Raw genomic sequence first — 22,152 nt, 5'->3', positions numbered from 1 at the left:
CTAGGTCTACAACCAGTCACTGAATATATAATAATCCACTCACTGAATCTATAAAAATAAACAAAATAGACATGGTCCTCATCTTCAGGAAGCCCATAAGACTGATTCAGATATACAACAATATCCGGTGGTTCTATGTACAAATTTATTTTTAGACAGTACAATTACAATAAGCCTAAATCTACATAATTCTTATGCAGTATGTAATTCAGTGTAGTATTACAAGCATTTATTTAACCCTATATGTCCTATACGACCCTATAAGGTTGACAGAAGCATTACTCTGCCATTGGATATGATAATTATCCAATTGGAGAAACTGAGTCATGGGCCACATATCTCATAAGTGGAAGAGGTGGAATTTTAGCACAGATCTCTCTCTATATCAGGGGTTCTCAACCTGGACACTATTGACATTTTGGGCTGAATAATTCTTTGGTGTGGAGGGCTGTCCTACATCGTAAGATATTTAATAGCAATCCTGGTGTCTACCCACTAGATACCAGCATCATTCCCCCTCCCAGTTGTGACAACCCAGATTAAAAAAAAGGGTCCTGTTCTTTGCCAAATTTCACAGGGTGGGTGTGGGGAATGGAGGGGAATCATCCTGGTTGAGAACTATGGCTGTAATGAAACACTGTCTTAAAGAAAATTAACTCCGAGTCTCCAGAAAATTTCATCTGTATATTTTTATATATACAAACCCTAAAATCTGTATGTATACATTTTCACATCCTTTCAAGTCTGTACACAATCTATGACCCAAATAAAGCTAAGGTCCTGATCTAAAAGATCCAGCTTTCTGCAGTTCTGTACACAAGCATTGCTTTAGGCTTCTCATCCCTTTCCCTATTGGACACTCACTCCCTCCATCCCTTCTGTTTCCCCTCACTAAAAAAAATAAAAAATAAAAAAGAGAGAAATTAGGAAGTCCTTTTGCTACAGAACTTATCTTAATTAACCCAGAAAAATAGTATAATAGCTTTACTAAATAAATTGGCATTAGATAGCATAAGGCTCTCTGATGAAATTTAAAGTCCCCAAATTGAGTATTGTAATTACCCCCTTACTTTCCTGTATTCTACACTAGATTTTAAGTTCTGAGAGGCAGAAACTTGATCACTTTCAATACAATATCCCAAGTAGATAGCATGGCACAAAAGGAAGTTTTTTAACTATTATAATGAATAGTCAAGAATCTGTAAACATTAAAATCTACCTATTACGTAGCATAATTTTGCTTGAACATTATTCTATGAATTCCTAATCATAAATTGATAAAAAAAAATAGTGGAAATTAAATTAAATTACAAAGGTTGAATCTTGTAATTCAAGCCAAAAAGTGTTAGTATGGATGAGAGCCAAGCAAAAGTTGAAAAAAATATAGCGGATTGGGACCTAAATGGCTAATACTAGCCCTTTCCACTTTACTTGAAAAGACCATTTAGTTGTAGTTATGAATTGAAAAGTACCAGTAAATATGTGCTGCTTAACCTGTACCCGAGAATATTCTGTCCTCCTTATACGCAACCTGAATAGATACATATCTAAGGTATAAGTGTTTCAGACCCAAATTCATTAAATACCACAAGAAACATGTCTATTTGTGTTCAAAACTGAACATCTTGCAAATAGCACCCTCAGTTCCCCAACCCTGTGCCTAAACCCACATTCCTGTCTTAAGGAACTGTACCACCTAAATGCCTGGAAGTTCCCCCCTGCCTGGCGCCCCACCTCCCACCCCCACTGCAGTTACAGGTTCATTCTCTTTCCCACTCTCGCCCCTCCCCCCAAATCCATCCTCCATACAGTCTTTCAGAAAGGACGATCATCTTATTATTTTTCTGAAGTTGCAGTGGGTAAAACTGCATGTTAGGCCTCCTGAGAAGCTCCCTAGCGCAGAAGCCTGTTTACTGTTTAACCCGGCATTCTCTAAATGATTTGGCCACTACACACTTTTTCCACAGAATACCTATTATTTTCAGGGACACATTTCATCGTTCTGCCCTAAAACGTTAGCCATCACACAAATCTGTGAAGCTATAGGAAGATTTGAGGAGAATTTATACGGGTATATGGCAGGAACCAAGGACAATCTTAAAGCACTTCACAAGAAAGCACCTTATCAGCTAATCTCATGGAGCAGATCACAACTTTCCAAGTCCTGTTTGGCTGGCCTTGAACCCTCCCAACAATAACATAATGCAGCCAGTAATTCACCACTTTACTGACGGGACCATCATTAGAGAATTTGCAAAAGGCTTTGCTGAAATCTGTTAGCTTTGTTTAAAGCAGTCTACCAATTCAGCGCACCTCTCAACAAAGCAAAGAGAATAAAGATTGGCAACAAAAACAGCAGAATGGAGAACAGACATCTAGTCTCTCCATGGCTGCCTCCGCAAGTATTTTTCAAGATTTTTTTGAAGGATTATGAAAAGAAAATTTTATGCTGAACTCTATCATTTCAATTAGTCCTTTCCTTAAACAAATGGATAATGTTAGGAATTTATTTCTCATGTTGTCCAAGAAACTAAAATTGCATTTTGGGAACTGGTACAATGACTATGGCTTGAGTTGAATTTAAGTCAACCTGGACTAGTGGATAATGAAATTACTAGGTGATAAAAATGTTCCACATACAATGTAATATTCAAAGGGGAGAGGGAAAGTTTTTGTTACTAAAGCATAAGATGAAGCAGATACTGATATACAAATCTGGTTTATATAAAATCAGGCTTGTCTCTCTCATAATGGGAACTATAACAGAGGCTCTTTTGGGACAAAGGCAAAAACCTATATGACCCTTTAATTTTCATGCAAAAGGCCTCACTCCAAAACAAAGGAAATTTCACGGAAGGAAAAACACTTTAAGCCGTAAATATGCTCTCAAGGACTATTTTTGCAAGGGGGGGGTGGGGTAGGGGAGCAAACATGACTTTAAAATTTTGTTTTACAGTCTGTATTAAGTTGTCACTTTACAAAAGGTAGTAGTTTACTTAGGAATATTATCAAAACTTATGAATTTATTTTATCTGAAAATACTTTCACTTTTAATATTCCCGCAAATGTAATCCCACTTTAAATGCATCATTTTCTATAGTTACTTCACTATGGGTATCTTAAAGACTCATCCCTAAGCATTTCACAGACATCACTAGTGGCACAGTTTTAAAAGTTCACTGAATGCGACTATTTTTCTGTCATCCCCACAGCCAAACTACTATTATGTGCCCCTCTTTTATAAATGAAGTAAATGATAGACATCTGCCCAAGGTCACCTGAGAGAACGGAAAACTAGTTAAAACTGGGCACACCTGACTTCTGTTCACTCACCTAATTCACTGAGCCACCTGATCTTTTCAAAAATCCCCAAACAAAACTCTTTCTTCCTTAAAAGAAAAAGCTCCTCTTTAGATTATTCTTTAATTCTCTCCTCAAGCATTTCCTTGATAGCATGTCATGTCTAACATAAAATTAAAACTTCACAGGACTTCATATATGGAGAACGCTGTCATCAGTACTAGCAAATATCAGTAAACAGCACCTAGAGAAATGTCAATGCAAAATGCTAAAAAGCAATTTGGTGCATTTGATATTCGGCGTTTAAAACATTTGTCCGACCATCAATTAAAAGTTTTCCTAACTCCTGTTATAACAAATAATTAAACCTGATGATACCGTAAACCATTAAGAATTAAACCAGTTTTTTTTTTTTTTAATTCAGTAGTAGCGTAAGGTTGCCACTAAAAGAAACTTCATCCCTTCGCTCCTGCCCTTAGAATTCCAACTGATGCCACAGAAAGCACAGCCCCTCTCTAGAGTTTCTTGAATGCCAAGGAACGGGAAATGAACGAATTTTCAGAACCTTTCTAACAGAGGATCTAACTGGACCTGTATCTCCTTCAATTGCCCTTATTCTGCTATACCTCCAACTGAGATTTGGGAGTTTACATAATTGATAAAGGAGAGAAACATTTTTCAGACGTCTTTAAAAAAGTGCACAAGGAAAACGATCCAAAATTCATCTTCGGGGAAGGGGAAAGGGAAGGGTGGTGGTAGATATCCCACTGCCAAAGGCGGATCAAAACTGCCCCTTTTGTGGGAATTTATCCAAAGTGGCCAAACTTTCCCAAAACAGTTCTCTGGAAGCCAAGGGGCGGGGGGAGTGGAAAAACAAAACAAAACAACAAGCACACAGCACCATACTGACTGTGCCTCCAAATTACGCAGCCACTTCTCCCTGCAAACTGCACGCTCCCGCGCCGCGGCGACACGCCGCGCCGGGAGAGCGGCGCCCTGCCGCACACCCCTACACACCTGCCTTGGCTGGGGTCGCTCTCTCGCCGTCTACCTGTTGCAGTGCTCGCCACCGCCACGACACCCCCGCTGCGGAGCGCCCCTAAATCCAATCACATCCAGGCCAGTAAGCGCGGCTCTCCCTGCAGCGGGAGAGCCGGAGGCAGCGACGCTCTTGCACCCAGGTGACTGCACCGGCTTCCTCAGAGCAGCCTGAAGTTGGCTCGCGTCGCCCCGGCCCAATGACACCCCGGGCGCGGAGAGGCGGAGAGGAGGGGGCAGGGCCAGGGCCAGGACGATCTAAAGGGGAGGGGGGGAGGGACCGAGGGAGGGCGGGCGAGAGCCTGGAGGGGGTGTGGGCCAGCGCAAGGGCCGGCCCTTTTAAAAGCGGGTCACATGTCCAGATAAAGTTCGGGTTGTTACCCGCCCCCCTAGGCCCTTCTCATTGGCCCGGAGGGAAGCAAGGCTTCACGCTGCACGGGTCAGGCGGGCTTCTCATTGGATAATGCTGGCTGTCAGTCACCGGGAGGGCGACATGACTGATACAAAGTTGCTGCGACACAGCCTGAACCTGGCAGCTCCCTTAAAGCCGCAGCAGCGGAGGGCGCTTGGGGTGCTCGGCAGCAGCTACGACACCAGGCACCCGCCCCCCGCCGCCCCCCGCACCCCTTTCTTGACCGCCCCAAACTTGCTTATGCCTACCCAGCCTTCCTCCTGGCCGACCCCAGCATATCTGAAAAGCTGCGAAAAGTGGTGGTGAGGCGGAAGAACTCGATCTTTCCGCGAGCAGTCCAGGTGTTGTCCCCTCACGCTTGTCCACCTGCAGAGCCAGGTGAGCTGCAGCCTCGACCACCCAGCCGCCCACAGTGTCCGCGCGCAGGGGAGGACTCCGAGTGGGCTTCACCCGACGCCGAGGCTCCTCTCCCCGCCCCTTTCCCCGGTTTGCCGGGTTACCTCTCGGCAGAGCAGCCGCATTCTCCGCTGCCAGCGAGCCAGAAGATCACGTTCCCACTCAATTTGAATTTCCTTGTTTTAAACGTGCAGGAAAAGCGGGTGATTTCAGTGCCGCCAAAGCTCTCACAGCCTCACCCCCACCCCCACCCAAAAGTGCCAGGGTCAAGCGCTGCTGCTCTCCCTTCCTTAAAATTTTGCTGCTGTACTTACTACTTTAGTATTGGATTTTTCCATTAGTCCTGTTTAAAATAAAGCTTACCATCGAGGATTTTCACTTATTGAAAATGGTGTGGCGGGGGGAAGGTTTGCCCATTATTGGGAGAAAGCTACCAAACTGTCTTCTAAGTATGGAATGTTTGCAGGAAGAAATTTCGGTTTCCCTCCAACTGTCCCCTCCTCGACACTCCTCCCGCCCACCTACACGCTGCAATTATTAAGCAAAAGCATGGGGCTTCTTAACTTTGATTTCTAAGGACTTTTGGGCTGCGCATGTTAGGCTCCGTTTTAGGCTCCTGGCTGGCCCGGTGTCAGCACCAGTGACGTACACACCTAAATCTGGTCCCCCAGCCCTCGGCGACCCGCAGCTCGGCGGTGGCAGCTGTACAGCATTCCCTTCACCCTTGCTGTGCGCACGCTAAAGCCAGAATGGGAGACATCGTGGGCCCAAAGGCCCCTCTTTTCCTTACAATTAATTAAGCGTCCGGATTCCCGCCCCCAAGCCTTGGGAGACTCGAACTCCCAACCACTCTAGTCTGGGAACTCCGGCGCCGAACAGTCCCTGGCGCGGAGTGGTCCCCAGCGCCCCCGCACCCGGGAGTCCCCGCCGAGTGTCCCAACTTTCCCGCGGGGCCCGCTGTCATGCGCGCTCTCGCGACCTGGCGAGCAGTCGGGCACGGATCGCACCCTGACCGAGTGCTGGCGGCGGACAGGAGCGAGGGGGTCCCGGACCCAGCGCCCAGGCAGTAGAGGCCACGCAGGTCCTAATTAGTCATTATTAAAGAAATGGACGTGTCTGCTATACTAAGTTTTTACCTCCTTCGGGAAGGGCCGGTCTTGCCCTGGATCTCTCGGCTCCTTGCAAAATCTAGGTTAGAACCGTACAGGAGCGATAGCTGCGATCTCTTCCCCGCCGCCCAGCACCCCTGCCCGGAGGAGACCCAACCCGCCTCCTGAGCGCAGCCCCCACCTCCATTTGCCAACCTGCGCCCTCTGCGCGGACCCTGCCTTCCCCGGGGCCGCCCCCGCGCTCTCCCGGGCCGCCTCCCGCCGCCTCCCGACGCTGTCAGCTCAAAGTGACTGTAGCTGCACTCACCTTTTCTAGGACATGGTGGGGAGGCTGGAGGGTGGGGGGGGAGAGAGACTCCCGCCGCCGCCGCCGCCACCGCCACCAGCAAGTCCAGTCCAATATGAGCACAGCGGCAGTGAGGATGGAGAGGATGATAATCCCGGCAATCGCCCTGCTGACGGTGGGTAGAGCAATAGAGCAGGAGTGCTGTTACCCCGCAGGAGGCGGCTAGGCGGCGGTGCCAAATCGCGCAGAGGGAGCCGCGGGCGCTCGCCCGCCCCCAAGCAGCGGCGGCCGAACCTGGGCCGGGCCCCTCTCGGGTTAATGCTAGTCCGCCCGGCGTCGCCCGCGGCGGCCCAGGGATTCGGGACGTCGGCCGGGACGATCCCGCGCCGGCCACCCCGCAGCGCGACTCTCTGGGCCTGGGATGGCCGGTGACAGCTCGGATGGCGGGCCGAGTGCTGTATGTGTGTATGTGTGTGTGTGCGCGTGTGTGTGTGTGTGAAGGGGCGGCCACTGGGGGAGCCCGCGACGCCGCGGCCCCCTCCCTGGGTCACACCCTCACCGGCGCGACAAGGCAGCACAGCGTCCAGGCGCCGGCTCGTGGGAAACTGGGCTGGGGGCGCCAGTGGCCGCCCACTCACCCGGGCCACTGGCAACGAGGAAGCCGAGGGCAACGGAACCCAAATGCCAGCAGGAATCCCAACCCCTCCCCGAGGCTCCGAAAGTCTGGCGCTGACCTCGGGCCCTGGCCTCAGGTGCGGTTCCCACCCGCGGGGGATGTGCGAAAGCTGAGGCCCGAGCGCGGGGGGCGGGAGGGAAAAGTTTCTTTTCCTCCTCCCCGGCTGCTCACCCCTGAGGCTGCTCCCCCCTCCCCCTTTTCTCCAGCTCGCCGCGCCTCTGCCCCACCCCCACGGTGGGGCATGGGGGGGGGGGGGGGGAGCGCCGCGGGAGGACGGGTGTCAGCGCCCGGGAGCGTTTGGGGACTGTGTTGAGGAGCGACGGCCGCGGGCAGTCCCCTGTCTCTGACGGCGGCTCAGACGCCCGCGGCAGGGGTTGGGCTGAGCGAGCCGAGGAAAGGGCCGAGCGCCAGGTGCCCTCCCCCCTCCCGCCCCCCCCCCGCCCCCACCTCCCACCCCGCGTCAGTCGCCGAGCACCGCGCGCCCCCGCGCCGCCCCGCGCGCCCCTGAGCCCTCGCGCCTGCCACCCAGCCAGCCAGCCAGCCAGGCGGGGAAGACACCTACGCTGACACGAAAGTGAAAGGGGGGCGCTGGGGCCCGGAGGTCGGCCCGAGGTGCGCGGGCACGCGGCGGTGGGGGGGTGTGGAGCGGCGGGGGATGTAAGAGTGACCCGCCATCCCGGGGTTCTCTGGCCCTGGCTACTCTGAGGAGCCGCCAGCCGCGTCCTCTCTTTGGAGCCTCCCCGAAGTCCTAGGACCGCGCCCCCCCCTTCCATAGAGACCACCCCCATCAGGGGATATAAGTGAGTGTATGTGCACGCGGGTTCACTCACACTCACGTGTGTGCCAGATGCACTTCAGCACCCAGACTCCTCACGGCACCGTTACACAGACCCGTAGGTGGAAGGTGGGGGTGGGGTGGGGGAGGGGGAGGGTGTTAGTGGTACTACCACTTCACCGGCTGCGCTGCTTGTTTTCCTTTGATTCCTGGCTAAACCTCGCGAAATGACCACACACGCCCCTTTCCCAGCTAAACACCTCTTTTTCTGCGGGCTCTGTTGGCCTCCTAATTCTCTGGGTGGTTTCCCGTTTTTCTTCCTAAATAGCTGTGAAAGTTGTTAATCCCTTCCCACACAGTACCATGTTAAACACGGAGCTGCTCCGTTAAAGCAGTCACTGCGTTTCTTCAGCCACATTCCCACTGCCCGAATATTGAGCTTCCCGTTGCCTCCATCTCCCAGACGGTGTTGGCACTCCTCAGTTCTTAGATGGTTTAATGTGGCGCTTTGGCCTCTAGCAAAACTACGTTTTGCCTCTGATTCCTTCTTTGCAAAACAAGGTTCGTATTTATGGTGTTCTTTAAGTATTTTAGGTGAAATCAGAAAAATAATATTTAAATATATCTTCAAAATTAATATATGAATATAAATTCATGGACTTTTAAAGGAACTACATTTGGAGGTGTAGTGATGTCTGCAAAACTCAATTTTGAAATAAATAAAAAATAAGATGGAATGACTTTGATAGGTGGATAAAATGAGCAGAGAAATGGATAGAGGGACTGATAGGTGATAAAGCATGTATAGTATGATGTTGATGGTAGAATATAGGTTGTTCGTATACAGTGTGCACTGGAAGATACCTTCAAATTTCTGTAAGCTTGAAATTTTTCACAATAAAATGTTGGAGAAAAAGAACCCCCATTTAATGTAACCTGTATATGTAAATTCTGTTTACAAAATTGATGTTTGGGCATTCATTATCTTTCCCCCTTTACATGATTTACCATCTTTACCTAGTCATTCCACTGCAATTGCAATTAGTTTAATCAGTAATTTCAATTACAGACAACTTGTCAGTGACCCAACTATGGTGTCAAGTGGGGTGACTGTAACAGCAACATTTTAGAAAATTGAAAGATTCTTCCTGTGTTTCTTTCTTGTGCATTTCACTAAAAAACAAAACAACAACATCAAAAACACCTAGTCTCAAGTTTCAATCTTCTCTGCCTTTAAAATAGTCTGGCATTGCAAGGCTTAGATTAAGTTTTTAAACAGGTATGGATATTCCTTAGAAACTTTTCACACCAAAGTAATTCTAAGGGGTCCATATAGCAGCATCTCTTTTTCCCTTGGGAGATACATTAGAGGATCTTGCAGTTTATTAGCAGGCAAACTTTTATCTGTTTTTGGATATATGAATATTTATATATTTGCCCAAATAGTTAAATAACTAAGTTTCCCCCACGTAAGCCCTTCTCTATTTTTCTCTGCTCTCCTGGCTGAAAGTAAAGAGGGGGTCCTGTGTCACTCTGAAAAGACAATAGCTCCAGGATAAGATCTGCAGCTCCCTTATTTCAGCTAAGAAAAGGTGGCACTGGTTTTGCTTGGAATCGCCCCTGAGAGGCTCCATCAAAGATGAGGTTACAGGGTTTTCTAGCTGTTCTGAATAATCTTCATTCCAACCCCCACTGACAAAGAGCCCTGTCAGTTTAAAAAGTATATGCCTAGCATGTCATTGCTTGCTTGTTTTTTAAGATCTCTTAGAAAGTTTATTTTCCTCCTTTTAAATAAATATATATATTTCTTTGTAAATGTTTGGAAATTTGTTTTTAAGAAAAAGAAATATTAAGAAAGGAAAAGCACGGAAAAGGACCTTAAAGTCAACTCCTGCCTAGCTGCCAGATAGTGTTAAATTTTGAAGTAGAATCACGCATATTCCCTTTGACAATTGTTCACCCTCCCAAAAAGATTGCTTGCTGTACCTCAGGACACCTTTCTCCCCCATCCTATTAGTGTCAGACTCCCGGAGGTTTGCCACTGTAAAGTGCAGGGTTCGGCATCTGCAATTTACATATGTGACATCACATCCTCTGTTATATAACTTCAGATACAAAGCCTAATATCATCTAAGTTTGTGTTGGAAAAAGTCCTCCTTTACTCTTTATTTCAAGCTTTAGCAGAGCCATCCCTTATTTCCCTGTTTCTAAACCTACTTCTCTAATAACTGACACTGGGGGAGTGGGGAAAAGCATGGCGTTGTTTCAATATTAAATCGTAAGCCTTACCTACTGATGACAAGAAAGTAAAGACTATTAGTATCACATAATTTAATTGTATTTAATATTTTTAAAAAGTTAAAGGCAAGGCATTTGGCCATAATTAACTTACATTAATAAGCCAAGCCATGCTGGCATTTTTTTTTTCTTTCTTTTCTTTCTAAAAAACTAGGCTTTTATTTTCCCCCCTGTCTCTTACCAGCTGTTGGAAAGAGTTGAGAAAGACTGGGAGAGGCAGAGAGAAAGGAGGGGGTTGTTGGAGAGAGAGATGAATAGGGGAATAATATAAGATAGAACTTCTTCTTTGTTTATTGCAAAACACACATGTTACAGTTTATAAACACTGCAAGCAAATAAGAAATTGTGGACCAGAAGATAAATACAAAACATATCTTGGTTTTGTTAATATCCAAAATAGCCCAAGCTGAATTTTCTGGACTACGTGGAATATTTTTATTAGCTCTGGTTATTCATTAATTTCTGTATTTGTTTACCAAACCATTTATTCCTCTGTCTACCTTAATTCCATTTGTATTCATTTTAAATAGAAAATATACAACCCTAATACATTTCCATGGCCAGATTTTGAGATGACAGAGCACCAAACAGCACATGCATCACAATTAGTATGCCATATTATTAGAAGCAAATCAGATTTCACTGTGCCTACACTGATGTTCTAAATTTAGAAATAATGTACAGTGGTTGAAAATGGGAGGGGATACTTCAGCAGCATATTTTAATTAAAATAAAGACATTTTCAGTTTCTCCTCTTTTTCTCATATATACTTGGTTTAGTACAGGAAATTCATCACCTTTAAATAACTGTGCTAATCTTACATAAATAACTGCATGGTGTGTGTGTGCTCGTTAGGCTTATGCATGAGTATGTTTCTCTGATATTATGTGCAATAACAACCATAGAAAAGTAGAACAATCCATTGGGTCAGGTGTGGGAAACCTAAGAGTCTCTATTGAACTTGATGAAAAACTCATTTAGAATTTCTCATTAGGACTTCACAGGAGCAGTTAGCTTTTCAGTAGTTGGCACTATATTTTTAGCAGCATTTTAACAGCTGTCAGTAACAACTAAGACAACATTTTGATCAACACTACTTTTTAAATTTTTAACAAAGATGGTTGCAAAGAAATAAAATGCTTCAGAATATAAACTTTTAGCTATTAAATTTTTAAAAGATACTTATATTTTGTTGTGATATAAAATGTTAATGCATTGGGGCAGGCAAGAAAGTGCCCACATAAAATGAAACCAAGTAGATTTTTAAATTTTAATTTTCTGTTACCAATGTACATATAATAAATATGGTTTTATTTTTAAAAGGCATGTTCAGTGTCACACGTAGAAATGTCAGAATAAGAGAATTTGCAGCCGTATATTTGCAAGTTGGTCAAGAATAGCCATGTGGGCACCAGAAGTAAATAAAATCTTTTTCCTAAAATTAGAATTTATAAAGGGAGGTTACCACATGTCAGATATATGACACTAGAAACAGCAGACATAAAAATGTAAGGAGCTTTATGACAGATGTCAGCTTTATTCCTAAAGATAGAGGTAAATTTGCTACGAATAATGCATTACAAAACAAACTAAAACTAAATCTCTACAAGTGTCTAATTTCCCTTCCACCTACAGCCTCCCTGAACTGAGTGATTGTTGTTCCAGGGGAGAAAAAGTTATATTGTTAAAGCAACCTACTGAAGCATCTTATTCAGAGGTCGTCTGCCTCATTTTGAGGACCAAATCCAACTTTTTAGTCTATCCTGACCAAGGCAGCCTAGTATTTCCCATTTCTTCTAGTTGGCACAGTGAGGAGATTTATTCATTCTTATAACAAATGATATTTTTATTTTATTGGATATGTTTTCTCTAATCCTTTTGGGGGCACCAATCTAGTAGCTCTTTCAATATAAAGATGTTTAAAATTTCTTGGTAGGGCTTTTATCAAAAGACTTCTGCAATTTTAGTAAAAAATTAGAGTAGATATCCTTTCTCCTTTCCTAACATAACCCCCTTCCCAGGGGCAAGTCTTTTAGTGTTGATAAATACCTTTTCACAGAGTCCTAAATGATGTATTAGTGTATACATTTTTGGCATTACACATCCATATATAAAAGTGAAGCATGTATAAACATTTTCTATATGGGAGGTATATGCCACACTCATTATTAATATTTAAGCCACAGTATATTTTGAAGAATTTAGCACTAATTTTAGCTAGCCTTTAATATTTTATCAAAACAGATATATTTCCTTTTAACCTCATTCATTACTTTAAAAAAGAAAAAAATGCTCTTTTATGGCTTTTGCAATGAATGTGGTGGAACTACATCCAAGTAGGGGCTGAGCAGATAGACATATATTGCTAATGTGTAATGGTAGTGTAAATCATTGGCTTGTGTAAAGGACCAAGTATGCACTTAAAGTATTGGGTTTTTTTTATAATGTATGTGTAAATATAATTTTTACTTTGTTGTTTTTACTTCATACAAAATTACGTATTTTTACAATATTTATATATCTCAAAGAAGAAAATTCTCCCCCAAAATTAATTTTTATAATTTATCACTTCAACATATGCTGTACCCTAGTTACTTATAAATTATGTTATTTTATTTCCAATTTGAATACCATGTTAAATGACGTCTTGATTGAAAATATAATTAGCAATCTTAAATTACCATTTAAAAAAATTATTATTGTTATAATTCAATAACAACTGCCAAGGAACAAAATGCAATATCTTTTAATCCACTATATGCTGTTTCCATGGCACCATGAGAATGTAATAATAGAACACAAGTAATGATACGTTAGCAAATTGAACCCAGTAGCTAAATCAAGATAATTAATCAAAGCAATTATACTCACTGAAAATTTCAAGCAAACACTAACTTTTGCAGATAATTGAAAAAGCCCAAGGTGCATGAAGGAGTCCCAAGGCCCAGTCTTCCTTAAAGAAAAGTCCAAACAGAAACTTTCAGCCTAGAGCAGAATTTCACCAGACAAGTAAGGCAAGTGGTATAGGAGAGCCAGTTTACAGGGCTTTGAATCCTTGCTCCATCACCCTTTAGTCTTATGACCCAATGCAAATTACTTAATCTTTCTAAATTTAGCATTCTTCATTTGTAAAATATTATTGATAATACAACAGGATATGTACTAAACACAATACCGGGATCTAGGAAGTGTTCTTTAAAAAAAATAATAAATTTAGTTATCTACCATCTGAGATTTGCCAGATAAATCTCTTTGGAGATTAGAGTGAAGATCACACTGCCAAATAAAAGGATTTTTGCAGTCACTTGTGAATCAGAACTTCAGCTGGGGTCCTCAAACACATTAGATTTCTAAGAATTCTCTTCTTTAAAACAAATGATTCTCAAATTTAGTATGCATCAGAATCACTGATGTGTCTGCCACCAGCAGAGTTACACGTTTAGTGAGTCGGGGGTGGGGTACAAGAATTTTATTTCTAACAGCTTTCAAGGTTGAGGCTAATATTGCTGATCTGGGGACTACACTTTGAGACCCACTGCCCTAGAGCATGTGTGTGCCAATTTGAAAGTATTATGTACCCTAGGAAAGCCGTATTTTAATCCTGATCCGATCTTGTGGGAGCAGCCATTTCCTTTAAACCTGATTCAGTAATATAGTTTGGATCTTTTTTATTAGATTATCTCCAGGGAGATGTGGCACTTCTAATTGTGGGTGTGAACTTTTGATTAGATGGAGATATGACTTCACCCATTCCAGGTGAGTCTTGATTAGTTTACTGGAATCCTCTAAAAGAGGAAACATTTTATAGAAACCTCCGAAACAACAGAGCCTAGAGAAATGACAGAAATCTCAGAGTTGACAAAAACTTCCCAGCAGAACTGCAGATGCAGATCTGTGGAGAACAGAGACATGGATGTTTGGAGATGCTTAGAGCCTAACAGACGTTGCCATAAGAAGTTAAGCAAGCCAGAACCTGGAGAGAGCCAAGGGAAGCCAAGAGATGAAAACTAGCCTCAGAGAAGCAAAGTGAGGAGCCCCCACAGGAACAGAGGTTGGAGGCATCAAAGCCTAGGAGCAAGGGACCAGCAGATGCCAGCCACGTGACTACCCAGCTGACAGAGGTGTTCCTGATACATCATCCTTGAATTAAGGTATCTTTCCCTGGATGCCTTAGTTGGACATTTTTATAGGCTTAGAACTGTAAACTTGTAATTTATTAATTCCCCCTTTTAAAAGCCCATTCCACTTCTGGTATAAGACATTCCAGCATCTTGCAAACTAATATACTTGGCAAATGAAACTATTATTGACCCTGACTGCCCACTTTGCAGGTTTTAAGTTATTGCTAGCTAAACTGCCCCTGGAGTAGAGGATAGTGATGAGAAGCAGGAAGTCTAGGATGGAGGAAAGAAGGTGTCCTGTAGTGATATTCAAAATCATATGATCATTGGGATAATGATATATGGTTTGGCTAGCTGATGTCAAGGACTTCTTCTCTCTTTCAACAGACCCCATTCAGACTGCCATTTGACTTCTCATGCCCTCTTGACTCTTCCTTTGAATTCGTATTTGGGAAGTATTTTACACGTTTCAGGCTGATCTAGTACTGATTAGTTTACGTATTATTTTAAGGCACTAACTTTGGTTTATTTTGGTAAGTTGAGAATTGATAGACCATATTCCTTCAATTACCTTTGCTGGCAGTTCGTTGTATCATGAGTGTGTCATAAAGATTGTCTCATTACTTTGGAGATAGGTTTTTTAACCAATGCCTTTTTTTTTTCCAGCTTTCTTCCAATCAAAAGGGAAGATTAGATCAACTGAGTATGATGAACTTAAAAAAATATATTTTTATTGAGATACCTTCACACACATAAGTCCATCCAAAGTATTCAATGAATGGCTCACAATATCATCACATAGTTGTGTATTCATCACCATGATCATCTTTAGAACATTTGCAAGAGCATTATGAACTTTTGACAAAGCCATAATGGTTACTCTTAATTTTTCAGCAATTATGTGTGAAGTGGTTCCCAAGGTTTGTCTCAAGTACTCATGTTTCTCTTTTACTTTTGGAACAACTTCATCCTTGCATTAATAATGATGTTTATATTGTAGAATTTTACTTCCTTAAGAAATTGAAAAATGAAATTGAATCAAGTTAGATGAAATTCCTATGTTTATAGAGACATCCCTGAAGAATAATCAAGGAAAAATTAACAGAAATTAGAGTAAACCATATTCCTATTGTTACATAAAATCAAATGACCTGGAATAGGCAAAAGTGAAAAGGGGAAGGTAGAATGCAGTATTTGGGAGGAAAATTGATATTATATTTAACAGTAGAGACTGATTAGAGCATTATATCCATCCATAGATTGTGGAAACAGTTCAGAAAGAAAGACAAGTATCATTAGCAGGTTTTGAAAGTAAGATTTATGTGAAAAATTTAAAGTAACTAGATTTCTTTAACTAATTGTAAGGAGTCAAGTAGGTCACTCAGTTCATTTTATTTTTGCTGTTGTGAAAACCCTTAGAGACTTTGCTCTTTGAAAACAGTGTTATAGTAATATTTATTAATGAGTATTATGAAGTATAAAATATTTCATTAATACTATAAATATTTTGTAAGCTATTCAGGGGGTTAGGGCTTTCATCACCTGGGGGATATCACTCCAATGGTCAGAAGTCTTGGATGTTACAAAGCTCCATGTGACAGATCTTGGAGAGAGGAAATCAGTTCTTAATAGATACAAAATTTGGAGTGGCCTCAGGGCATCACATTCAAACACCATCCAGAATGGAATTGGTAGATAATCCTAGCTTTGGGTTTCCAGTTGAGGGCAAGGATTTAAAAATCGAACAGTCCTCTTTCAGATCCTCAGGATTGAAGATGTCAGCAGGCCAGTGAGGACTGAGGACTGCCCACGGGGGACTGCAGGTCCTTGAACAGGGCAATTCAAATTCAGTTCATCCCAGTGGTACTTCTTATTGGATCCCTTTCTATTCTTCCTTATTCTTAGCCTAATTAATTCTAATCATCTTTATTCAACCAGAGACACGGCTGGTATAAATTATTACATGCTGATCTTAAGTCATTACTGGAACTTCTGTGATTGGTCAGCGTACGTGTTATGAATTACTAAGTATTTTGACTGTCATTCTAGAGGAAAGTGTTCAATCCAAATGGAAAGGGCTTAGGAATTCAGCAAGTTTAACCACTATTTCACTCACTTTATTTGGTAATATGTTGACCTATAACCTACAAAAGATCTTAACGTATTTCATATATGTCTGTAGTGTTCAGTACAGGTAAAACACCTACGTAAGAGACCCCTAAAATATAGTGGCTCAGATAGAAAAGAAGTTTAATAAATTCACATGAAAGTCAAGAAAAATGCATGTGATCCAGGATAAGCAGGTGAGTCTGCTGCATTGGCTCTTTAGCTTCCTTGTTGCTCTCCCATTCTAGCACCACACCCACAATTTTCTATGAAAAACAAAAATTTTGACCAGGTAATTGCACATATCACTTTTGCTTATATCCCATTAGCCAGAGCGATCGTCAAAGAAAAGTTGAGTGGTTGTGTGCCCAACTACTAAAAGGAGGAAGGAGAGAATAAGTTCGGGGAACAATTACCGGTTTTTTCCCATAGGCTATGACCAGCACCACTGTTCTCGTTTGCTAGCTGCTGGGATGCAATATACCAGAAACAGAAAAGCTTTTAAAAAGGGGAATTTAATAAGTTGCTAGTTTGCAGTTCTAAAGTCAAGAAAATGTCCCAATTAAAACAAGTCTATAGAAGTGTCCAATCTAAGGCACCCAGGGAAAGATACCTTGGTTCAAGAAGGCCGATGATGTTCAGAGTTTCTCTCTCAGCTCGAAGGGCACATGGCGAACATGGTGGCATTTGCTGTGGCTTTCTCTCCAGGCCTCTTGTTTCATGAAGTTCCCCAGGAAGAGTTTTCCTTCTTCATTTCCAGAAGTCACTGGCTAGTGGACTCTCTGCTTCTCGTAGCTATGTCATTCTGAAGCTTTCTCCTAAAATGTGTCCTCTTTTAAAGGAGTCCAGTAAACTAATCAAGGCCCACCTGAAATAGGTGGAGGCACGTCTCCACCTAATCAAGTTTAATACTTGCACTTGATCGAGTCACATCTCCATGGAGATAATCTAATTAAAGTTTCCGACATACAGTACTGAATAGGAATTAAAAGAAACGACTGCCTTTACAAAATGGAATTAGGATTAAAACATGGTTTTTCTAGGGTACATATATCCTTTCAAACCAGCACAAGCACTAAGAACCTAAAAAAAAATAAGTGAGCTAAATGGCACAAAGATCTAAGGTTACAGTTAAAGAGGAGGTATATAAGAAATCAGTGGTGCAAGATTGGGGCAGAGGCTGGGGTGCAGATGCTGAAATCTAGATTTATACTCTCAGGAGCGAGACCATCTTTTCCAATAAATGTAGATTGTAGCATCTATTAGCTAAAGATCCTAGTTAAGATTGGCTATTCTTTCACTGAACTGCATGATAAATTTGCAGAACAGTGTATATTCAATTAATGATTAAGTGAGAAGGAACATAGCCAATACAAATCATTCCCCCCAAATATTCATTGATTGTGACAAGAATTTCAACTATGGGAGATATATCAGCAGGGTTTGAAACACAAGTACTACTGCTTCATGGAAAGCAAAAAAAAAGTGCAGATTTTAATATATGTCTGACATGAGGGGAGAGCTTGTGACCCTTCCTTATACATACATGCATGTGGCCTTCTGCATGTGGATTAGCACAGGGGATAAAATGCTGACGATGACAGGCTTCCAGAAGGTTAGGAGCAGGGCTGATGTCAGTTTCAGGACATCTGGACTGCTTGCTTATAGCTACTGTCCATCCTGATTTATACACATGCTTGATTGGTCAGTGAAACCATACAGATCATTAAATAGTTCCACTGTTCCCCCTCCTTTTGAATGGCTAATCAGAATGTTCTCAAGAGATTTCAGACCACAAAAGGCCAAAGAAGGATTCCTTGGGGAAAAAAAAAGTAGTGGCTTCCTCTAAGATCTATAAAATCTCTGCAAATAGAATAGATAAAACAGACAAAGAGACAACACCCAGGTTTATTTGCCAACCTCTCTTTGAGATAAGAATGGAAAGTTCACAGAAATCATACATTTTGCCACTTAAGGTTCATATGTTATCCCGAACTTACTGACCTTCCTGGAATTCTGATGAAGAATTCCTGATATCCCATACCTTTCATATACCATACATCTGCTCTACTTATAGATTGCTAAATGTTAAGATAGATGACAAAGGACGCTGTGAATTTCCTATTCTGGGGGAATTTAAAAGTAGGATTTCCACTGACACTGATCTGGAATGGCAAGTATCTTTAAGCAGAGTGATGGAGTAAGGTATCTTTTGTTTTAGTCTGTTAAATTATTACTTTGCAAAGAGGAAATGAGATCAGGAAGCAAAAAAAGTGCAATATATCCTGATAAATCAGTTGATACTTAAATACAATAGAACTTTAATATCTAGCCTTTTACTTTTTTTTTTTTTTTTTAAACTTGCCTCTGTGTCACATACCAGGTGTTTTAGTTTCCTTGACTGCTCAAGCTTGGTGGGCTTAAACAAAGGGAATTTATTAGCTCACAGTTTAGAGGCTAAAATGCTCACAGTTTAGAAGTTAAAGTCCTCTAAGATCTATATCATCAATGTGCATCAATGCACATGGTGGCCTCTTCTGGCCTCAGTTCTTTCCCGGGTTCCACTGAGTTTTAGCTTCTGGCTGTTCATGTGGCTTTTTCTTCCTTGATCTGAATTTCATTTCACTTCTGAAGGACTCTAGTAATAGGATTAAGACCCATCCTGATTGAGGTGGCTCACACCCTAACTGAAGTAACCTCATGAAAAAAGTCCTACTTATAATGGGTTCACTGTGCAGGAATGGGTTGAATTTAAGAACACGTTTTCCTGGGTACATAGAGTTCTAAACCATTACACCAAGTAGAAAGGGAAATCCAGCAGTGTCTGTCATTTAGAGTAGCAGTAAAGTATAAAGTTTCAAAGCATAGACTATGGAGTTAGAATTAGTCCAAGTTTGGATCCCACCTCTGCAACTAAGTACCGGTGCGGCTGTGGGTAAATTACTTAAACTGTGTGCCTCAGTTTCATCATCTGTAAAGTGAAATAAAACAGCTCACCTTATAAAGTTGTTGTGGGGATTAAAAACCTGTTAGTGGCCTCTCACTTTTCTCACCCCTGCCTTTACAAGAGGGCCTGCATGACCTTTCATTTGCATGCTTAATATAATTTTCTGCCTGCTTACTCTAAAAAAAAATAATAAAACCTGTTAGTACCTAGTAAGCAATAAATGTTAGTTATGATATTTTTACATAACCTTAATCCCAAACCGTTTGCTCCTCCCCATTCCTCTACCTATATTCTTTCCTGTTCTCCATTCACTGGTATGTGACCTTCTTAATAATTTCTCCTTTTGGGTAGGGGGAGGTGGGGTTCCTGCCGTGCTGTTTGATACTCAATGCTGTCTGCCAGGCTTCCTCTGGCTAAAATTCAGGCATTTGCTTCTCTGATGGTTCAAGCTTCTCTTTGCAAAACCTGCTACACTTGTGGAACATTTCCATTACTCCTTCCCACTCCTCCATCCTTGACCTTGATGTTGTATCCTAGGGTTCCATGGCATAAATTTGACCTTTAGATAATATTTAAATAATATTTATAGAGTCCTTTTGCTACTTAAGGAATTAAATTCCCTTAAGTGGTATGTAAGAGATAAAGCTATGGGTTTGCCAAATTTAATTTAATTTTTTTCTTTCTGGCATCCAAGATGACTACATATGTCAGACTCCCTTGCATTAAGGATGTGTCCGTATGAGTAGATCTCTATCCTGGAGTACAGGTGCAAGTGATTTTCTCCACTTATAGGACTATTATAAACTCCCTGGATGATTGTCGAAGCTCTTGGTTGCCTTTCCATGAATACTTGTTGGAGGCCTCGAGTTAGGAATGCGGTATCACAGTGTGGAAGAAAACTGGATCCCTGAGTCACCTCTTGGAGGAAAGCTACTAAGGAATGTTGGATGCATTGACCTGCTTTGGACTATGATGTGAGTGAAAAATAAATTTTTGTTGTCTGAAGCCCTATGTGATTTTGTGGTTTATATGTTGCTGTATCACTCTGATTAATTCAGATAGCACCAAATAGTATTTGGGCAGAAAATAAGTCTATAGTGAATAGCATTATAGTGGAATTTGAATGTATTTATATTAGAAAATGGTATTACCAAATTCATTATTGAGTTAAGGAAGCTGAGCAGCATGTAACAGAGAAAAGGACATGGGCTGTAGAACCCTACAGAAGCAGATTCAAAATGTGTTTTGATCATTTATAAGTTTTAACTTTATGTTTTGTCTCTGGAATCCAAACAATATTTTCTTTCTAGGAGTGTCATCGAGTAAATCAACTAAAACTCCACTCTCTTCCATTCCCCACACCCTTTCCAATATTTAATTTCTATAATTCTATACATTAAACAGCTTTTCAGAAATTTGAGTTTATAAAAGCACTGGACTAAAGGATTAACATTCTTGTACTCTGACTACAGAGGGTAAAAATTTTGTCCAGAGAAATTATCCATATACCAGAATGAAAGAAAGTCATTACAAAATTTTATGTGCTGAAAATAGTACTTAGTAGAGAACAATTTCCCTTTTATTTAGTACATTATTTAGAGAGTTCCCTAGTTAGAAAGTCTATGCACAGTTTTGAAAATATTGTATTTAATTAAAATGTGAATTTCTAAATGATTACTATAGAATTTATCTTCCAAAAACCTCACACAAAATTTTGACCCATGCAATATTTATGAGTTAATTTTCCTTTTCTCCATCTCTTCTTAACAGTCAAAAGGATAGTCTCCATTTCAAATTACTGAAGGTAGGCCACCTGCAGAATGTGCACCAGCAAAGTTAGAAATACCTAGCGACCACCCATACATATTTCAACCACTCTGCTCTCACTCACAAAGCCATTTGCACATACAGTATAAACACAGACTTCAAAGGCACACCTGCAAGACACGGCATTGTCACTTGCTGTTAAATATTTAAACGCATTATTTAGAATTCATGTCATATATTTGGTGGCTTTTTAAGTGAAAAAAAAAACGAGCTAACATATTGTATTAAATTAAAAGGCAAATATGGATAGCTAGCAAAATTTTAGGTCTACAAAAGAGAGGGTTAGCAAAACAACATATTGTATTGTGAGTTTAGAGAACTCTATCCTACGTTACTCAGTGGTTCTTTGAAAGATCAATACTGCAGCCACCTAAACTCTTGTGGCACACCTTCCCTTTTATGAGATTAGTAAACATTTCCTTTCAATTATCAAATAAATGTCCCTGAAACTTGTTAGAGCAGCTATGTGCTCTATCATTCCTCTTTGCCTGCTTTATCTTCCCTCACCATTTCTTCTTTACTTTCCCCTTTCTTCTCATCATCCTAACCTGTAATATTCCTGAAGGCTTTATCCCAAGATGTCATCTTTTACCACTGGTAATATGGAGTTGGATTTTGCATGGAGTTTTATCTTAAAGTCAATGAACAAGGTGGAAAATCATATAAAGTCATAAATATGAAAAAGTCCCTTATATCACCCTTAAAGTACAATATACATGACCATTTTTATGCAGCAGATTGGAGGCTGATATACCATCCAATTCAGCCAGTTTTTCTTCCAGGGTTGGAACAGATTGCTGTTTTCTCAGCTAAACACCTGATGAAGTAGTTGGCTTGCATTTAGGGGCCATGTTTTACCA

General features: G+C 41.7%; 1 protein-coding gene across 6 annotated transcripts in view; it reads right to left on the bottom strand.

The window, feature by feature from the left end:
* The window catches only part of NR3C2 (nuclear receptor subfamily 3 group C member 2), a 396,224-nt gene extending 388,134 nt beyond the window's left edge, over window positions 1-8,090 (bottom strand). For 2 of the 6 annotated variants that reach the window (XM_077139858.1, XM_077139863.1), the window contains exon 1: window positions 4,318-4,552. The gene's annotated coding sequence lies outside the window, so the exon portion shown is untranslated. Of the gene's footprint in view, window positions 1-4,317; window positions 4,553-5,250; window positions 5,360-6,562; window positions 6,824-8,047 lie in introns of those variants that run through there. The other 4 variants (XM_077139862.1, XM_077139861.1, XM_077139859.1 and 1 more) reach the window with 4 other exon arrangements.
* Window positions 8,091-22,152: the final 14,062 nt, after the last annotated feature.

This window comes from Tamandua tetradactyla, chromosome 22 (assembly GCF_023851605.1).
Source record: "Tamandua tetradactyla isolate mTamTet1 chromosome 22, mTamTet1.pri, whole genome shotgun sequence".
Lineage (NCBI taxonomy): Eukaryota > Metazoa > Chordata > Mammalia > Pilosa > Myrmecophagidae > Tamandua > Tamandua tetradactyla.
The sequence above is the reverse complement of the archived record's forward strand: the minus strand, read 5'-3'. Positions and strand labels throughout refer to the sequence as shown.